Consider the following 13,689-nt stretch of genomic DNA (forward strand, 5'->3'; position numbering starts at 1 on the left):
ATATATGTATACATATATACACACACACACATATATCCATGCACATCACCACTCAAATGTCAATTACATTATTTATGTTTTAACAAAGTAATAGCTGATACTCTCTCACAACAGGAGGAGACAGAAGAGCTGTGAGCCTTGTACGCTGGCACAGAAGGACAATGAGTAGTTCAACATTTCACTGCAGGAAAAGTTCCCCGTAGGGTTTCTTCTAGTGGGAAGATTGGCAGTACGCTTGAGGGGCTCTCTCTCAATTAAAGCCAAAAACACGAGGGGGTTTTCAGTCGGCGCTGACGCCATTTTGGATCCAAAACAACCGTGTCAAACCTCCCTACTCAGTCAGCTCTGCCTCAGACCATCTCTTGTGGGCTCTTATTGTAAAAAGTGTGATCAAAGTAAGCCCATGTACTGAGCATGTACAGCTCGAGCAGGAAGAAGAGTGAGCTGTCGATTCATCAGAATTCACGCTCTAACATTCAGGCCACACAGACCATCCTTCTAACTATTACTTTCTCTGAACTGACAGAGAGCTGTTTAGATGAGCTCAATAAAAACCCCGTATTACACTCTATTCAAAAGTGATGAGATCAATTAATGGCTGTCATCACAAAATATCTACCCTTTAAAATACCCATTGTTGAAATTACCCTCTCTTGCTTATCGCCTCTATTCATCTCTCAGCCAGGCACTTAAAGCCGCCACTTGTGGACATTTATAAATAGGCTCTTCCATTCCATTTACAGCTGTACCTTTTGCAGCTTATCTTGTGTAACAAGCTCTTAAATAAATCTCCTTGCTTTAAATAAACAGGAGCTGTGCTCACAAAGGCTTTCCTTGATGTTTGGTCACATGACAGTGTGGACCTCCCACGGAGAATCTGACAGGCACGGGATACGCTAATGCCAAGGAGAAGCTGTGTGAATTCATTTATTTCATTTAAGAGACACTAATAAAGAGGGACTGAATGGAATTCTGATGAGTTTCAGTAAAACAATGTTATTAGCAGATTGCAGAATACTTAACCCTCTATGGTACAGTGTTGCCTCGAGGTAACATATCCATTTTTGGTTTTTTACACCCACACAATACAGCCTTAATTATGGTGCAGTACTTTAAAAAAGAGGCAGGGCCCTAAGGAAACTAATAACAATTATTTAATTTGTCACATGACTCTCATGTGACAAATTTGGTGAAATTTTGTGGAATTTTGGTTTGTTGAATCCTTTTTTGTGGCCTTCCTCACGTGTCTCAGCTCCATCATTTCTCTCCACAAAAAAATGAAAATGTCTTTTTCTGACTTTTTAAAATCTGGAAAGAGCATTAATAAATCAATAAAGCTTAATTTTTCATTCTTTAATGTACTATGTACTGTTGATAATTAAATAATAAAAAAATGTTAAACTGTAAATGTTGTCCTGAGGTAACACAATTATGCAATTATGGATTTCCACCATGACATTTATTGCGTATTTATGTTTACATACTGATCAATCAATATAAGATAGTGTGAAAATGTATTGATAACTAAAGGAGGATAATGATAGTTTGGTTTGATAGACTGTTGACGTAAAGTTTGCTGAAATACATTTACACTCTTTGACGCATTCATCCCCATTTGTTGTTCCACAATGGTACAACGTTGTCTGGAGGTAACATCCAGAGTTCAGAAAAGAGTTCAGTTTTCATCTTTTTTCAATTTCAAACAGTGTGAGTTTTAAACTGGTGAGGCATTTGAATATTTTCCATTAACATTATAATAAATTTTATTCCATTTTCAATAATGAGTCTCTTTTTTTCATTCCTTACCAATATGGTACTTTGTGGCTTTAAGTTAACACACCTTAAAATGCACCCTAAAACAAATTTCTTGAAAATGTCCTTAAATTAAGTTTACTTGGTCTATCTTATGATGAAAAACATTACTCTGTATTTTTTACAATGTTTTATGTGTAAATCACTTTGTAATGCTGGTTTTGATAATTGCTCTACAAATAAACTTTATCGTTATTATTATTATTCCTTAAAACCTAACCAGAGACATGTAAAATCTGGCTCTATTGATCAGTAATGTGCACCAGCTTTGTGGAACCACACTTGCTTTAAAATGGCTGAATGTAACTGTGATCACACGCTCGCTCGCTGCGTGACAGTGCTCGGCGACTCAGAGCGGACTCAGTGCTGGGGAGATCTTTGTCATGCCCCTGATTCATCGTCATCCTCTTCCTCTTGTCATAGCCACTGAGAGGCAGCCAGGCCAGCTGCTAGAGGGCACTGGAGAAAGCTGTGGCATGGAGGGATGCTGGCAGGTCAAGAGAAGCCCCCTCACTCCTCCACTGAGCCAATGCTCACCAAACTGACACTGTGAGCAACAAGCTGCTTCACAGTCCGTGGAGAAAATATGATATGAGCAAAACCTTGATGGAAACTGGAGTAAATATGAGTTTGATACCATTTATGATCTGTATTTTTCTGTAACAGCCATTCAATGTATTTACATTCTGAGATTATCTATCTATATAGTATCTTTCATTGTCAGTGACAGTCTGCCATTCCCACGTGGGATTTACTGGGAACGATGCAGCATGTAATGCAGCATTACTGTTTGTTATTTTATCTGATTGGTATCAGCTGTTGGCTGTTTATTTTCCTAATGCCATGTCAGAGCTGTGTTGAGTTGCTGCCAATGCAAACCTAACTGTTCATACTGCTGCTGCTGCTGCTTCACATTAAAACATTCAACTGGTGAAACATGGGGTGGCTTTTAGTGTGAAGCAGTCACAGCAAACTTAATGTATTTGGCGCCATGCTTAACGCTGCTATCAGTTTTAAATACTGCAGGAAGTAATATTATAGGATGGACCAATCACAATGCCAGCCACACATTTGGAGACTTAATTAAATGAAAAAGAGAAATTTTAATCTCAATGAGACTTCCACCGCGCTAAATAGAGGAGTGTAAAGACTCACCCTGTAAGTTGGACAGAGTAATATTTTCTTTTAAAGGTATAGTATAAGTGGTATTAAAGTTTGCATTGCATTATTTAATGTGGGGTGGTATGAGGTATTTATCAATAATCACACAACCCTAGTTTGGAGATGCAGTAGGAGTATGAGCATGGAAGTTAGGCAATGTACTGCTGTGGACAGGGTCAGCAGCAAAACTGATTCTTATCCACTTAAAAAAAGGTCCACCTAAAAAAGCATGATCAATTTAAGAGTACTCAATATTTAGAATATTTTCACCACTTTACCTCACCGTCTCACAGCTTTTTACGATGGGAAACTGACGCTTACAAGACAAAATATAGGTTGAGATGTCCTCACTTCTGGGTCCTCACACAGATAACACCTTCATTAGATGCTCTCTGCAACTTAAATGCATACTTCTTTTTAAAATCTCTTTCTCCAGCATGTAACACTCAAGGACACCTTGTCCCACTTACTCTCTCCTTCTGTCTTCCTCTTGCATCAGAGCTGGATTGCAGAATCCCTCATCAGTGTCAGGGAACGGTGAAAATGTCACATTAATTTGTTTTTACAGGATGTGACACCTGCGCTGCATGGAGGTTAAACAGGTTGGCAGGGCACTGATTGTGGCCTATTCCTGTTCTGACGATCATCCCATCTAGACGGCTAAGGTTTGATGATCCCTGCCAAAACATTACTCCAGATGAAATAATTTATGTAGACGCCTCAGGAATAAGACACCTTTTCGAAATGTTGGGATGATAACAAAAGCTATTATCCTGTCTACACAATTCTCGGAAGATAAAAGTCATGAGTGCCGATCTGTTCAATAACAAGCAATTTATGTTGTGAGATGTTTTTGCTTGGCTCTGTTTAGATAACCAACATTGCCCATTATTTGGTCAAAAACGGGCAAAATGTAATGTGGAGCATACACACTACTCTTACACTGCTCCATGGATATCATATTCTTCAGTGCCTCCTGCCAAAATAGTAACATCTTGGCAAAATCCTCACAAAAGAGTCTTTCTTATCACTGTCAGTCTAGTTGACAAGCTATCTAGACTTTCCTAAAGTTTCTGTCTGCATGCAAATGAGAGTCTCTGGCTTTACTGTGTACACATGCTAACAGACTGCAGTACAAAGAAATAAGCATACAGCTCTGCTACTGGCTTTCCAGATCTCAGATTAGTGTATAAATGATGTTCAGAATTATAGCAAAAAACTCTGTTTAGAAATATGCATGGTGTTTGTATACACATTAGCATATTTCCATTTCAGAGGCATGATTGCTTTACACTGGCTATGTGTCTTTTATATATGCGAGTAAAATGTTTCATAAAAAGCCATCTAAAAAAGACTAAAGAACGTCTACTACCCCCTCACATGGAGAGCTCCCTTAATTGAGGCAATGAGCTGCTTCACTTAGCTGCAAGGAGCTGTTCACACACAAAAAATATAAAACTGTACGTGAGAAAAATTATTTTAAAGGCATGACTACAATTTCACTCTTGATGATATTTAATAAGGTCAGATATGGACGTAGAGGAATTTCACTACACTGCATAGCCTGCGGGAATGCAGCAGCCAGATCACTCCGGGTCAAAGTTTTGGATATCCTGGGTGGATAGTTTGGTTCAGCAATTCTTCTGACTACTGATCTGAAAAATAAAATATATCAAAATGTACATTTTAAAAGTTCTCTTCCAGACAAGTCTTAAAGTATGTGAAAATACACTGCCATGATTGATATTTTGTGGAGGAAGCTGTGAGCACACTCTTTCTCTCTTTCCGAGAAATTCAGAATCTGGTCTTGTGCCCCACCTACCACTGCTGCTCGCTCTAGGTTGACGAGTGAAGGAGCACTGTGATCAAGATGGCTACTGTTAGCATTAGAGAAAACACCAGTACATGTTTGAGCCTTAGTCAGACCCAGACTCAGATGAGGAGTCTGTTCTGAAACAAAATCAGCAACTTACTACAGAATTTTTGTTGTAGTTAGGATCTTTTATTTGTTTAGCTTGTTAGCTTGTAACAGGGAGTGGCTGACACAGCTAATGCTAACTCTGGTACTCAGTTCTGACAAGTCTGTAGACACCAGTCTATTGCACATTTGGTAATCAATCAGACCAGTTCCCTACATGGATATAACAACAATGGAAAAATAGCTATTTCTTTGTTTCTCTATATTTTCCTATGAATTTAACTGTATGCTTGTTAATCTTTTTGTACATTTGGTTTGGCAGACCGAGAGCTACTAATCATCAGAGTTAATCTCCTTTGACTGTATGCGCATGCATACTGGTCAATAAACTTGATCCTGTATTCTGAAATCCAGTCAGAATAAGATGAAACAACGTTTTCTAATATTACTCATATTGCTGTATTTATCATTGCTATACATTGCAATAAACCTGAACTGGAGAATACAGTATGCAGCAGATAACTGGCTGATCAGGCAGCCTGAAGCAGGTACATCCTCCCTTAAGTGTACGTCAACTCTATATGTATGTGTATGTATGTATATTTGCATAAATATATATGCAACCTTTGTGCGCATGCATAGACTACTTAAATATCTCACTCCATGATGGGAAATAATGTCTATACTTATTAGATTGCAAGCAATCCGATACTGAAGCGCAGGTCTGTGTATAATCCATTGTGAGCCACTGACACCACTATTAAACCACAAATCACAGACACATTATTGTGGATATCAGTTCTGCAGGTGACCATACACACCACCATACTTCATTAAAATCACCCAGAGAGACAGTTATCTCTCGAATTGCTTCTTCCCAGAGGAGGTACTTGTTTGTCTATATTTCCCCATTCAGGCCCTCGCCATCTGAGGAGAATATCAGAATATACCGCTATCAATACGACTGTTTAAACAAGCCAGTCAGCTAGCAGGGAGTTTGTGTTCAGAATGGCAACAATAATGGGATGTGTGCACTATCGCCCCACACACAAGTTCAGTAACACTTGAAAATTGCTTAGCATTCAGCAGCTGATTCCGGCACAGAAAGGGATATGCATCTGTACTGAGAGGGAGAGGAAGAGTGTGTACAGGCAGCCTTCCCCAGTGTCTGGCCGAAGGCCTCCCTGGTGGATTATGTTACCCAACAATGGCAGTGGCCTTTCACAGTCAGAGCATGCTCCAATAGCTGGAAGGCATACAAACATGCCTCTCTTTCCCCTTTCCCTCGCTCTCCCACCAGAATTGACATTGTCCCCTGGCAAATGCAGGTCTACAGTATGTCTTTATATTTACAAATGAGTGCCCCAGTTTCTGGTGAAAGGCAAATAAAAAGCAGGCTATCACACCAAAGCATTTCAACAGAGCGTGCTGTGGCATGAATGGCATCACACACTGAACACGGGTATCACTGCATGTTTACAAAGACTAAAAAGGTGAGACTTCAGTCTGGCTGTTAGCATCTCCTCACTCATAACAAGATGGACAAACCAGAAGGCTGTGAGGAGGTGATAATGTGATAAGACACTGTCAAAAAGGGCTTGTCAGGCCATGTCAGGCTAGTAAATCTAGCAACTCACTTGCCCAATTGGAAGGGCTGGGACTAGTTCAAATATTTCTGTTACCAGTACCAATATCTTGGGTTTGACACTGGTTTCTGAATTATACTTCTTTGATACCAATTTTATAAAATCCATTTTTATCAAAAAGACAAATTACATTACATATTATGGTACAATTACTCACTTTAAAAGGAAGAAGTTGTTCAAAGACAGCTGAAGAAACTGTTTTTACTCTGAGCACTTTACTCAACCGGAATAACTGGACTAAAATGAAAACACCAAAGGAGTATCTGCACAGTATTGGACTATGTGAAAAATAACTATTAAAATTCCCTAGCTATTGAAACTTGGTATAAAATGTCAAGAAATTTAATCACTATCATAAAAGCACCCAGTAATTCTGTACCCAGCCCTACCGACTGGGCAAGTGGTAAAAAAGAAATAAACAAATTATTTTTTCTGGAGCTGATGATGGAAGTAGCTCAGGAGTAGGCCATCTTGCTTCCTTCTCATCTCTGTTACGAGTTGAACATGCACAGTACAGATCAGGCACTCGCGAGAAAGTGGTTGTGGGTGAAGAGGTTATAAGTTGAAGTGCAGGAAAGCATTTCAATTATCCTGTAAAGAGGAGTTTAGTCAGGTGGTATTAGAGGATGTGGGTGAAACTTCAACCATGTATTCAACCATCGAGCTTTTGCCCTCGTTTCCAACAATATAACAAAAAACCCAAAAGCATCCCACTTGCGTGGCAGCCAAGAGGGCTGCCGACTATGCCTACTCTGGGTCCTTGCCAGTGTGAAAACACGAACACTGAGGCCAGTCGGGGAATCAAACAACCGATTACCACAATGTTCACTGTACAACATTCACTGAGTACTCCAATGCTACTACTCTTCAACAAAACAAAGGGATTGACCTGGGTAGTGGTGTGATATATCATATCATTCATGATAAAATCTGCATACTTTTTTATGATTGAAAAAAATCATACCGTGATAATGACAATATTAAACTTGACAAAATGACATCATACCGTCACCCAAAGCAACAACTAGGAAGGGCAAAAATTGACTTTATGCAAGTAGATTTCTGACCCACTTGCCAGACCAGGCAAGTCAAAAAAAAACATTAATGTTCAACCCTGCTGTAAAATACTGTGTTTATAATGTGTGTAGAGAAACACACACACTATCAACAGAGAGAGAAAGCCTGGGGCAGAGACTGTAGTAAGTCCTGCAGGCATGCATGAAGGGAAGCTGTAATGGTAAACAACTGCCTTCATCAGACATTCAAAAGCTGCTGCTGCACACACAGGAACCCCTCAGCAGAACACTGTATGTACAGCAAAGTGACATCATTAGTAAATGTAATGTACTGTACTTTGCCTCATGCCTCACTTGCAGCACAATATCAGGGTAATGGCTTTGACCTCTGAATTAATTATATTTGTCAATTGAGCAAAATGGGGCAGCCAAATGAACATGTTGTGGCGACTTCTGACATTCAAGGACGGAAAAAAATATTAAAAACCAGACAAGTTATTAAGAGTAAATCCTACGGAGCAGAAAGTGATTTTTTTCCATCCTAAAACTCCTCAAAAGGCAGATAATCTCAGAGGAGCAGGATTAGTAAATTTATTCGAGCAGTGAGTGTGTGTTCATTCAGTGTGAGTAACAATCTGTCTGAGTACAGTGAGGCCTGTTTCATAGGCAGTGGCACACACACTCCTCATGAGGGCCTGCCTGTAGTCTTCAGTGAGTAGAGGCTTTATAAAAGAAGTTCAGCTCTCTAAACTGCACAGTTTTGAGTACAAAAACATACGGTTCTCCACTGGTTTCCCCAAGGTAGCACACAGCTTCCTCTCCTTGCTTCTTGAAGAAATAAAATCACAGGAGAAATTAAATTGGCCTGCTGACGGCTCCCATATGACCAATCTCAGCAGCGAAAGTGCGCAAAACTAAGATTACAGGACTAGTGCCGGAGTGCTTGAAGAGTCCCCTTAAGCCAAACTACTAAATCTTATAGGTGCGAGAGAGAGAGAGAGAGACGCTTCGGAAACAGGAGATGTCCTGTCCTCATAAGTGAACCGCTGAAGAGCAGCAAGACGTAGTGGGATCGAACGGGGTTCTGCTCAGGAGACCAGTGCGGTGTAATTAAAATTCAACAAAGAAAAGAACACAGCCTGGAACTACAGCACATCAGAGAATACCGCTACAGCTGACTCATCATTGCTGTCATCTACAACCATCATTACGACACGATTGTGACTTCTGGCCTTCCTTAATAAAACCTGAGGGGGACAAGTTATGAGTAACAGCTATGTCATCGCTGTGCATTGCAAAATCTTCTCTGCCGTCATCATCCCTTATTTTTATCGTGAACCCCCAGGGTGTTAGAAAGCAATAATTGTGCCACTAGTAGTCTTAAGCCTTCTTCTGCCCTTCAGGCTGCTCAAATCTGATGGTCCTTTTATAATTTCATCTTAATTTCAGGGTTCCACGGCTTCAAAGGCAAGCTCAAAACAGAACAGCAAACACACAAACAAGGCCATTTGGACTGTCTGCGATGACACATTTACATCGGGACAGCATTATCTGCATAATGACATGGCAAAGCCAGACTTTCTGCGTATGAAGTGTGAAAAATATACAGAGATTTTAAAATATTCACCAGCCCTTATCTCCCCTCAAAAGCATCCTTAATATTCCACAGGCAGCTTGGGGAAAGCAAGCGGATGAGGGAAGTGTTTACAGGTATTTTGTAGCAGAGCAGATCTCATCGTGTTTTAACTAAAGTGGCGCTGCTTACTTCAACAATAGCACAACACGGGCAGGAGCAGGAAAAGCCCTCTGCTAATTGACATGGAAATGAAAAATGAGGCAGTCACATAAGAACCCTAATCACTGGATTTTTATATTCTGTATTCATCTATGAGCAGAGATGGGCAGTATTCATTTAAATATATGTAAAATTCACATTTAATTATTTTTTAACTTAAAATACATTTATTTAATTATTTAATTAATAAATTTTATTCTCAAATAAGATATATTTTTTTGTTTAAACTGCCTTATCACAGTCTTTGGCTAAATGTGAGTGAATCACATGACAAGCTGTGTCAGGTTCACTAATGCTCTCATTGTGAGCTACCAAATTTCATTTGTATTCCTCGTGACCAGTAGGTTGAAGTAAGAAACTGCTTTGATGTTTGGTGCAAATGAAGACAGGGTATAAGTCATGCTAATCACATGGTTAGCACTGTGAAACAGTCGCATTCTGTTTAAGTTTAGGCATCAAAATTATTTGGTTAGATTTAGGAAAAGACGATGGTTTGCATTATAAGAAGTATGTTACATTTTGTAAGTCGCGTACAAAACGTAACTGTCATTTAGTGACCCAATACTTTCAATAAGTTGACTTTCAGTTTCACACAGGACACAAACTCTGGTCAGCTGTATGAAAGTCCAATGTTTGACCACTCCCGCTCCTCAAAGGCTTCCTCGCTTTTCACGTAAATTAGCTATTAGTAACTTGCACAGATGACCAATACAACCGTTTTTCTGGTTAGGGCAGGCTGAAATCATCCAACATAGGGGGGTCAGAAGTTCAACTCTAAATCGACTGCAGCTAAATCGAAAATGAATCATAATCAAAAGCAGGATCTGCAATTCTCTGAGTATTTTTTTTTCCCCTCCCTGCCCTCTTGCACAGGTCCGAAGGGAAAAAAACAACACTTCAAATGACAACACAGCATAGCTTACTAGTGGCCTGCAGCTGTACTTTTCACTGCCAGAGTCAGAGTTGTATTCAATTCTTTGGCTGACCTTTGCTCTAAATCTTCACTATGGTTATCTTGCAGCTTGTGTCTCAGCGCCTCGGCTAGTATGAAAATGTAAATTACAGTTGTCAGGGCATAAAGCTAATGATCTGTTGATTTTTACAAATCAAGAATCCATATGGCATAGCCATCAGTGCTGAAAAAATGTTTAAATGTGGTAAATCAGAAATTGACTCGTGATCTTACAATTGAAAATGAAATTTGATTGTGGATTTTTCAGAATCAGGGCACCCCTACCCAGCATGCACCCCTGAATTCACAGCCTCCCACCTCCAAGATATCCTGATTGGCCACTTCAAATCTATGATGGAGGAAAGCATCAGAGCTCATCTTTTCTATGTGGGGCTGTTCAGGTCAGACACATATTGAGAGTACCTGAAATATGATCATATCAGTTTGTATAAGATTTATTTTTTGTATTTTAAAATTACAAATTACTTGTTTTTCAATTAAATACATTTTCCACACCAGGATTTTATATTTTTAAATACATGTGATGTAATTAAGAAGATACTTTGTAACAAGGTACTTTTTGATTTATTCAGGCTCATTCAGATGGCTGAGACATATGAAAATGATACAGGAGGAAGCGACTACAGCTGATGACAGTATTAAGACAAAACGGACGCTAATGAAGCACAGGCACGGGGTTGTGAGTTCAACACAGAGTCCATCATTATCTGACAGACAAAGAGGAAAGGCAGCTAATGATCAGTCCGACACTCGTATGAAGCCACTGCAGTAAGTCATATGAGCGAGATGCAGAGGGTCTCTACTGGGGGGGATGGGAAGGTGAGCAGCCACTGGGGCCTTGTGTTTCAACAAGGAAAGCATGCACGTTTATGGTTTAAGGAAGTGACACAGGCAACGAAGGAAGATCAACAGATTGTGGGACTGCTCGCTGCTGCTTTGAGATAAGGGAATGCACTTGCAAAAAAATGTCTGCCTTGCAGTGCCTTTTACTTGGAGTAGGCAAGAAAAAGAAGATAAAGAGAAGAGGGGGAGAAATCATTAAATATGCCTCTTATTCTGTAGCACATTACCTCAAATCTGGAGGATCAGTCTGTTTAGTCCCATTCCTGTATTATTTAAGAGCTGAATTGATTTCCAGTAGGTTACTAATGGCTTCTTTATATTTGGTTGACCTCGTAGCCTTGATCCCTTCACACCGTCCTTGAATCTCGCTCTGCTCAGCTGGAGTCAGAATAACAATTGCATTTTTTTTCCAACTGGCTCAGTGCCCCTTCACACACACAACAATAATTACAGAGTGTATTCTAATAGCATATAATTTTCATCTACACCAGGAGCCATTAACACAGCTTTATTCTGGTAGAACAACTGGCTTACATCAGACAAGTGATCCATTCATATCGCAGCTGGAGTTAGTCTAGAGAGTAATTTACAGATGTAACATTGTTCATTTGTGCCGACTGATTCTCAGGCTACTACTTGTGGCAGTGTGCTAATGACTGGAAATCACACATTGTAGTCTGGAGCAGTGCTGTCTGTGCAGACCACATGCAACACGGAGCCAAAGCCCAAGGAGAATGGGTGAACCAAAGAGGCTGAATGAACCCGTGGAGCAGATAAGGGCTGCAAATAATGATTATTTTCATTTCACTGATCATATTATCCATTAACTGATTGGTTGTTTTGTCCATAAAATGTAGTAAAATGGTGAAAAAAGGTTCCCAAAGCCCATGGAGACATCCTAACATGGCTTGTTTTGTCAACAACCAAACGATACTAAGTTCACTGAAATAAAATAGCAGATTAGGGCTACATCTAACTTTTTTTTTTAATTATAGATGAATCTGTCAATCATTTTCTCCATTAATCGATCAGTATCTTGTTCATAAAATGTCATAAAATGTTCATTACTGTTTCCCAAAGCCCATGGAGACATCCTAAAATGTCTTGATATTCAGATTACTGTCATTGAGGACTAAAGAAACCAGAAAATATTCACATTTTAATGACTCGTATCAGAGAATTTGGATATTTGTACCTAAACAAAAAGACTCCAAACAATTAATCAGTTATATAGAGTAGTTGGCAATCGGGTTGCTTTTTTTTTTTTTTTTTTCTGCATTTTCTTAACCAGTAGTTGACAACCCTAACAATCGATTTGTCATTAATAGTTAAAACAATAATAAGATACGATAACATACAAAATGCATGTTTTTTTTTCTTTTTTTTCCTCATTTAAGGCTACTGATTAATTATCAAATAATACATTTTAATTGCTTAAACTCTTAATGGCAATTAATCAATTAATGATTAAACATTAACATCCCTAGTTGGCAATTAATTTAATAGTTGGCAACTAATTGATTAATCGACTAATCCTTGCAGCTGTAGAACAGATGACATGACAGGGCTACAGGAGTAAGTCATGATGCCCAGTAAGCATCAGTGGGGTGTCTACAGCCTGCAAGGCTTCAGAGCCCATAATAGAAGGAAGATGTGGTCAGATTAACACCTCAAAGCCAAAGAGTGATTTGATGGCACATGTTCTGTTGTCTGGTCATCACTGTATACTGGTCCCACAAGTGGGAGCAGTCTACTCATATTTCTCTTTTGCTTCCAGTGTGGAAAAAAAATATGTTATTCCTGCAAAAGAAGAAAAATTCTGCATCTTATCCTCATATTAAAATGCCAAAGACGCAATTGCAGACGCGGTTGTGCCGTCAAGGCGCCCGGGTAGAGTGATTGGATATTTTACCCTTGCCTCATTATCACTTACGGCAAGTGGCAGGGAAGGCACAGAGGGGAAACGCAGTCTATCAACTTTGCAGACACGAATTACCCAATTCCTTTAATTGACACCGCATATAAGAAAGTTATGGAAATGTATACAATCAATGCAGTCTAATCCGACAACATGACGTTCAGGACTGCTTCGCATTCAAGAAAAAAAGTGTCTGACGAAACATGTTTTGATAAAAGAGATGCGTGAATTATAAGTGATGACAAGTGCAAAACAAATTCTCACTGCAGAATGAATGAAACGAGAAAACAATTTGCGCATTTTGTCTCCTTACCTTGTCAACACAGTAGAGTGGCCGTCCGAGAATCGCCTCGAGAGTAATCCTCTGAATTTCGCCGAATTTGCGTCTCTGCCTTGATAATAAAACAAGTCGGGATTGATCATATAGGACGTCACTTGGATGGTAAGGTCCCACACACTGTAGTATCTTCCTGTATCTCTCCGTCTGTGGGCTGCAGAGGCATCACTGAACGTATGAAACAGCGCTTCACATGAACGGAGAGAGGAAAACCCCGGCATGGAGTCTGCTGTGTCTGGATCCTTCAGCTGCTCATCCATCCAATTTAGA

The 13,689-nt window shown here is 39.6% G+C and overlaps 1 protein-coding gene across 3 annotated transcripts in view; it reads right to left on the reverse strand.

The window, feature by feature from the left end:
* The window catches only part of dlgap1b (discs, large (Drosophila) homolog-associated protein 1b), a 130,518-nt gene extending 116,829 nt beyond the window's left edge, over positions 1-13,689 (reverse strand). For all 3 annotated transcript variants that reach the window (XM_084746882.1, XM_084746881.1, XM_084746883.1), the window contains exon 1: positions 13,396-13,689. The gene's annotated coding sequence lies outside the window, so the exon portion shown is untranslated. The remainder of the gene's footprint in view (positions 1-13,395) is intronic.

Source organism: Lutjanus erythropterus, chromosome 21 (assembly GCF_056507025.1).
Source record: "Lutjanus erythropterus isolate fLutEry1 chromosome 21, fLutEry1.hap2, whole genome shotgun sequence".
Taxonomy (NCBI): domain Eukaryota; kingdom Metazoa; phylum Chordata; class Actinopteri; order Lutjaniformes; family Lutjanidae; genus Lutjanus; species Lutjanus erythropterus.